This window comes from Micropterus salmoides, unplaced genomic scaffold (genome assembly GCF_014851395.1).
Source record: "Micropterus salmoides isolate LMB-PRFRI ecotype aquatic unplaced genomic scaffold, ASM1485139v1 Ms_hic_scaffold_1, whole genome shotgun sequence".
Lineage (NCBI taxonomy): Eukaryota > Metazoa > Chordata > Actinopteri > Centrarchiformes > Centrarchidae > Micropterus > Micropterus salmoides.
Genome location: NW_024040040.1, coordinates 26,318,754 through 26,326,447, shown reverse-complemented (window position 1 = coordinate 26,326,447; position 7,694 = coordinate 26,318,754). Strand labels below are relative to the sequence as shown.

At 40.7% G+C, this 7,694-nt stretch overlaps 1 long non-coding RNA gene across 1 annotated transcript; it reads right to left on the bottom strand.

The window, feature by feature from the left end:
• Positions 1–794: 794 nt before the first annotated feature.
• On the bottom strand, positions 795–7,359 carry LOC119905890. The gene is made up of 2 exons (XR_005444902.1): positions 7,167–7,359; positions 795–1,081 (listed from the first exon to the last, which is right to left on the bottom strand). It is a non-coding gene; the product is annotated as an uncharacterized LOC119905890 (long non-coding RNA).
• Between the last annotated feature and the right edge of the window lie 335 nt (positions 7,360–7,694).

The following is a 7,694-nucleotide window of genomic DNA, read 5'->3' as shown; positions in this document are numbered from 1 at the left end:
CCCCCACAGTGTGTAGTGAGAGGCCTGGCATTCTCTGTTCTGAGGCCTATAATCTCTTAGATTCTCATTCAGCAAAGTCAGAGTTTTCTTGGCTGTGCTCTCACCTGCAGGATCGTACATCACATACAGGTCATTCATCTTCCTAAAGCATAGACCCAGTGGGAATGAGGTGAAGGACCACAGGAATACTTTAAATGGGAGAAATGAATAAGAATATGTAGGGGGAAATGGAGGATGGGAGAAGTAACACAAAAACCAAAAGATAAAAAAGTTAAAGTTTAAATGAGAAGAGATTTGTACTTTAACACAGCACAAAATGACTACAATACATCACCAGGGGATTAATAGCATGAGCTCAGCAATCACTAAGTCATTAGTGACTGAAAATTCACTTTTTAGCCTGTATTCTGCACGTTAAAGCCATCTGCTTTTCAACTTTTCACTAACAAAGCGAAGTGAATAGACTACTTCTTTCAGTGCTGCCACAGATCTTCTCTACCAATGTTCTTGTGATTCCTCATGTTTCCAAACATGGCATGATAAGATCTGTGATTTTTTATTGTTTTTACTAGGATTACTTAAACAATTAGTCCCTGCCAAGCAAGAGACCATTTTTAAACACACCTTTCTCAATCATTCAGAGACTAAACTGGAATATAGATGTTAAATTATGATAGAGTATTGAAGACAAAGTTGATGAAAGTAAAGAGTAACAACAGTTCTCCATGAAGATTATATACTCTAACGATACTCCTAACACTCATAAAACTGACAGAGTGGAGGCAGCCCTTTATCGCTCCCAGGAAACTCAGCCTTTAATAAACTTTGTACTTTGCATTACAGAGACACAATTAAGCCAGTGCAAGCACAGATAGAGATGTATTATCCATCAGCCTGTGGGGGAGCAGGTTGTGGCAACGACATAAAAATATAACAGTAATTACAAATGAAGGCAACTGCAGGGAAATGAATCAATCAAGATGTCCTTGTTTTAAAATGCAGTGGTGTTTATCGATGTGTTGGCTGTTAGAGAGAACAGGACTCCTGCAGGACACATCCATCAGCTCAGACAGCGCCAAATCTGTGATGATGATAAACAAAGCATTGCAGAGTAACAGCATGGTGCAAAGTGTCAGGTGTACCAAGAGACCTAAGAAGACATAAGAACCAAATGTCCGATGGAAAAGCTACGCATAAAGCAAGAATTTTCTGTAAAAACAGTTGACTAACGGAGCTACAGTGGAGTGCAGATCCATTGTTTCTGTGCAAATTCAATTCTGAGTCTAATTTTGAATTTTAAGTCCACTCGAAGAAAAACACCCACACGTTTCAAGAATGAGCAGTTTGACAAAATACATGGCAGGTCCCAGGTTATCTAGAGCCACGGTGAACAGTGGTGACCTCTCATAAATTTAAACCTGGGCTCTATTTTCACATATTCTGGTGTGGAAATTACTAGTACGTACAATATTTTTGAATCTTTGCAACAGATGCATCAGCCCGCAGCTGAACTGGCTGCAGTGGCTGCAATGTATTTGTGCCCGTTGTAGGTAATAGTCAATTTGAAAATATGGCCCCGCTTTGGAATGTTCTAGCTGTATATGTGTCTGTATACAGTATATGTATATTAAATAACTGTACATGTAACTGTTACCATATAATAATAATAATAATAATCTTTATTTGTAGAGCACTTTTCAAAAACAAGTTACAAAGTGCTTTAACAAGTGTAAAGACAATAATACCCAAAAAACAATAATATCCAAAAAACAATAATACAAAAACAATACAAGATAAAGAAAAGAAAAGACTAAAATAAACTTTTAAGATAAATATAAAATTAGTAAAATAGAATAAAATAAAAGGGATAAAATAAAGTCAAATAAGATCAGGAAAGGCTCACCTATAAAAGTATGTTTTAAGAAGGGACCTACAGTGGGTACGGAAAGTATTCAGACCCCTTTAAATTTTTCACTCTTTGTTTCATTGCAGCCATTTTCCAAAAATCAAAAAAGTTCATTTTATTTCTCAGTAATGTACACTCAGCACCCCATCTTGACAGAAATAAACAGAAATGTAGAAATTTTTGCAAATTTATTAAAAAAGAAAAACTGAAATATCACATGGTCATAAGTATTCAGACCCTTTGCCGTGACACTCATATTTAACTCAGGTGCTGTCTATTTCTTCTGATCATCCTTGAGATGGTTCTACACCTTCATTTGAGTCCAGCTGTGTTTGATTATACTGATTGGACTTGATTAGGAAAGCCACACACCTGTCTATATAAGACCTTACAGCTCACAGTGCATGTCAGAGCAAATGAGAATCATGAGGTCAAAGGAACTGCCTGAAGAGCTCAGAGACAGAATTGTGGCAAGGCACAGATCTGGCCAAGGTTACAAAAAAATTTCTGCTGCACTTAAGGTTCCTAAGAGCACAGTGGCCTCCATAATCCTCAAATGGAAGACGTTTGGGACAACCAGAACCCTTCCTAGAGCTGGCCGTCCGGCCAAACTGAGCTATCGGGGGAGAAGATCCTTGGTGAGAGAGGTAAAGAAGAACCCAAAGGTCACTGTGGCTGAGCTCCAGAGATGCAGTCGGGAGATGGGAGAAAGTTGTAGTAAGTCAACCATCACTGCAGCAATCCACCAGTCGCGGCTTTATGGCAGAGTGGCCCGACGGAAGCGTCTCCTCAGTGCAAGACACATGAAAGCCCGCATGGAGTTTGCTAAAAAACACCTGAAGGACTCCAAGATGGTGATAAATAAGATCCTCTGGTCTGATGAGACCAAGATAGAACTTTTTGGCCTTAATTCTAAGCGGTATGTGTGGAGAAAACCAGGCACTGCTCATCACCTGTCCAATACAGTCTCAACAGTGAAGCATGGTGGTGGCAGCATCATGCTGTGGGGGTGTTTTTCAGCTGCAGGGACAGGACGACTGGTTGCAATCGAGGGAAAGATGAATGCGGCCAAGTACAGGGATATCCTGGACGAAAACCTTTTCCAGAGTGCTCTGGACCTCAGACTGGGCCGAAGGTTTACCTTCCAACAAGACAATGACCCTAAGCACACCGCTAAAATAACGAAGAAGTGGCTTCACAACAACTCCGTGGCTGTTCTTGAATGGCCCAGCCAGAGCCCTGACTTAAACCCAATTGAGCATCTCTGGAGAGACCTGAAAATGGCTGTCCACCAGCGTTTACCATCCAACCAGACAGAACTGGAGAGGATCTGCAAGGAGGAATGGCAGAGGATACCCAAATCCAGATGTGAAAAACTTGTTGCATCTTTCCCAAAACGACTCATGGCTGTATTAGATCAAAAGGGTGCTTCTACTAAATACTGAGCAAAGGGTCTGAATACTTATGACCATGTGATATTTCAGTTTTTCTTTTTTAATAAATTTGCTAAAATTTCTACATTTCTGTTTTTTTTCTGTCAAGATGGGGTGCTGAGTGTACATTACTGAGAAATAAAATGAACTTTTTTGATTTTTGGAAAATGGCTGCAATGAAACAAAGAGTGAAAAATTTAAAGGGGTCTGAATACTTTCCGTACCCACTGTAAGAGTTCACTGACACAGCTGACCTGATTTCCTTGGGCAGGCTGTTCCAGAGCCTCGGGGCCCTGACAGCAAATGCTCTGTCCCCTTTAGTTTTCAGTCGAGACTCTGGAACAGACAACAGACCTCTGCCCGAGGATCTCAAGGTACATGCTGGTGTGTATGGGACTTAAAAGGTCAGAAATATAACAAGGCGAGAGGCCATGAAGAGCTTTAAAAGTGATCAATAGAATTTTAAAGTCAATTCTAAAACATACTGGGTGCCAGTGTAATGAAGCTAAAATAGGAGTAATGTGGTCATATTTCTTTGTTCTGGTTAAAAGCCTGGCAGCTGAGTTCTGGACAGTCTGGAGTCGATCAGTAGATAAACAAGTGAAAAGGCTGTTGCAATAATCCAGACGTGATGAGATGAAGGCATGTAAAATGGTCTCGGTGTCCTTAAAAGTTAACGTAGATTGAATTTTTGCAATATTTCCAAGTTGATAAAAACATGATTGAACAAGCTTTGTGGTGTGCTGCTCAAAATTTAAATTACTATCAAACCAAACACCAAGGTTCTTTGCCACAGGCTTAATATGATTTACTAGGGAACCAGCAGATGGCAGTATTTGTTTTGCCATCTGCTGGGACCCAATAACCAGGATTTCTGTTTTGTCTGAGTTCAGCTGGAGGAAATTATTTGACATCCATTTTTTAACTTCACAAAGGCAGTTGTTAAGTGAACTCAGCATTCCAGGGTCTGTGGATTTGACGGGCAAGTACAGTTTTGTGTCATCAGCATAAATATGAAAAGAAATACCATGTTTATGGATAATATGTCCAAGGGGAAGCAGATACAAGGAAAACAAAATGGGTCTTAAAACCGACCCCTGAGGCACACCATATTTAACTGGACGGAACGAAGAGACATAGTTGTTTACACACGCAAAACTTCCTATTTGACAGGTAGGATGGAAACCATTCTAGGGCCGTACCAGAGATCCCCACCCAGTGCCTCAGTCTGTCTAACATGATGTTGTGATCAATGGTGTCAAAAGCAGCACTAAGGTCCAGGAGTACCAGGACTGAGCACATACCTTCATCAGCAGACATTAAAAGGTCATTGGTGACTTTAAGCAGGGCAATCTCAGTGCTGTGGTACTTCCTGAAACCAGACTGAAACTTTTCAAATAATTTGTTATTTTCCAGTACAGCGAGCAGCTGTTTGGACACAATTCTTTCTAGAATCTTTGCAATAAAAGGCAGTTTTGAAATTGGTCTAAAATTTTGTGGGAGGGAGGGATCTAAACCAGGTTTCTTTAAAAGTGGGTTCACGCAAGCAGTTTTAAAATAATTAGGGACACAACCAGTAGATAGGGAGCTGTTGAAAACAGAGATCAAATGGGGCCCAACAGAATCTATTACTTTCAGTAAAAACTTTGTAGGTATTACATCAAGTGGGCTGGAGGACACTCTCATTTGTGATACTGTTTTTAAAAGCTCAGACAAGTCGATGGGATAAAACTGGTTATATTATATATATATTAATATAATATAATATAATCTTGTGCTGTTTGTGTTGTATAATGACAAATAAACAACCTTGTATCTTGCACAGTCAAAAAAGGGCTGACTGATTAACTGAACTGCATCTGTATGGCACAGTGCTACCAGTCCTGGCAACCCCCTGCTGTAACTACCCATGAGCAAGACAAACTGAGTCAGATGAGAAAATTCGCCACACAAGTCCGTATATTGCTTACGATACACATTTATATGAATTAAATTAATTTTAAACAGTGATATGACAGCAGTGATACAAATCTGGTCTGTGATAGAGTAAAGTACATTAAGCGTTTCCATTCTGTCCTAAACCTCTAATTTTCATTGGCTATTACAGTTAGGAAACACCCACTCCCTAACTGACCCACCAAACAGGTTAAGTTTGTGAAAGCAGTGTGTATTTTTATTTTAAAATCTTTTTGACAATTAACTCATATCTTAATGACCATTGTCTTTGTCACTGTTTTTGTGTTGACTTAGTAAATCGTTGACACCATAACACCTTAACACCATCGTTCCTGTACCTAAAAAGTCTGCAGTGGCTCTCACCCCCATTCTGATGAAGTGCTTTGAGAGACACCTTCTCCACTCTAGTGCTCAGCACTGATGCCCCCCAGGGCTGTGTGCTCAGCCCCCTCCTGTTCACGCTGTACACCAACGACTGCATCCCCGACATAGAGAGAACTCTGTTGTGAAGTTTGTGGTTGACACCACTATCATCAGCCGGATTTTGGGAGGAAATTGATAATCTTGCAGTGTGGTGCTCAGAGAACAACTTACTACTCAACGTCAGCAAAACCAAGGAGCTGACCGTTGATTTTAGGAAGGAGATAAAGACACACTCTCCTGTCTACATCAGTGGTGCTGAGGTGGAGCAGGTGCTAAGTTTCAGGTTCCTGGGAATCAGCGGGAATCATCAGAGAACCTGACATGGTCATCTCACATCTCCACGCTGGTAAAGAAAGCTCAGAAACGACTGTATGTCTTGAGGAAGCTTAAGAAGGCCAAATTCCCACACAAGTTCTTGTCAGCTTTTACAGAGGAGCAATAGAAAGCATCCTGACTGGAAACATCACTAACTGGCATGGGATGTGCATGGCCCAGGACTGGAGGGCTCTGCAGCGAGTGATTAAAACTGCTCAGAAGATCATTGGGACCCATCTCCCAAGAATCAGTGATATCGGTGAGGTGAGGTGTCTGCAGAGCCCAAAGGATACTAAAGGACAGTACACACCAGCCACAGCCCATTCACCCTGCTGCCTTCTGGGAAGAGATATACAAGTTTCTGCTGCCACACCACCAGACCAGAGTAGCTTTCCCCCCCAAGCTATCAGACTCTTAAACTCTAATTCATCCTCAACATTGCTCCAGTGAATATAGTTTATTTCTGTTTACCATTTTTCATAGTCAATTCTGTATTAATGTATATTGTCTGCTATGTAGCAGAAGGGAGTTACAAAACAAAATTTTACTCTATAACTTGTTTATATCACATCATATATTGTGACAATAAACCTACCTACCTAAATATTTAAACTGTGACAAAAATATGAACAAATAACATTTTATTTGTAATTTACTCACTTGGTGGTCCTCAGCAGTTTAGCTTTCCCGTGCCTCAGGCTGCCTTCAAAACATTCCAATATTTTACCAAAGTATTTAAAATGCTGCACAGAATGGTCAGATCTCTATCACAAAATTGAATTTGTGAATGATTCTTTGAGATGGAATAAGTTCAGAAAGCAGTGGACCTGCAGTCAGTGTGAAGCGAGCATTACCTTAGGCAGCAGAAAAACACTGAAGCTTGAAACCATTCTGTCTTTCTGTGTTTGCAGCTTGAAACATTTTTCTGCTGAGAATGTGCTTACCATATCAGCTTTCTCATTTGCCTTTACAGTCTGCATTGACACGTTTCTCACACTGTGCACACTTTGCATTCTCTTTTCTATATGCCATGCCATTAAGCTTACGTTAGATAGTGCCATAAAATGCTCCCATGCTTTAATCCCAGAGAAAAAAGAGCAGGAATATAAAAGGCATTTCATGAAGGTACTTACAGTAGCAATCTGTGACTCATGGTGCCTGATGGTGCCATTATTAAATTCCAAGTCTGTTCAGTTCTCCAGCATGGCTTCATCAGCAGGTGTGAGATATCTGGGCAGAGGTCAAAATGAATGTAAAAAGGAAAATGCATATGCTGTTAGCTGAAAAGTGGCCAGTGTTTAGCTGTAAAACACTGAGACTGCCAACCTGATATATTAGCAACAACACGGATCTTCCTCGTGCTGTTCCACATCTCTCTGAGAGGGTTTCAGTTTCTTTGCAAATGCATTTGAATTGGTTCTCCAACACTTGTCTGACCCAATTCAAATGACGAGTGGAGAAGACCGAGCGGGGGACATTTAAATGCAGGAGATGACAACATGTTCGCCCCCGCATGTATAGACTATGGGGCTTCTCTCACTCACTTTCACACCACGGCTCCTTCCCTCTCTTCATACGCGCACTCGTCTCTTTTTCACACTCTTTTTTGTTCACATTTCTTCCCTCTCAGTCTCTGTTTCACTCTTTCCCAGTTCTGTCTC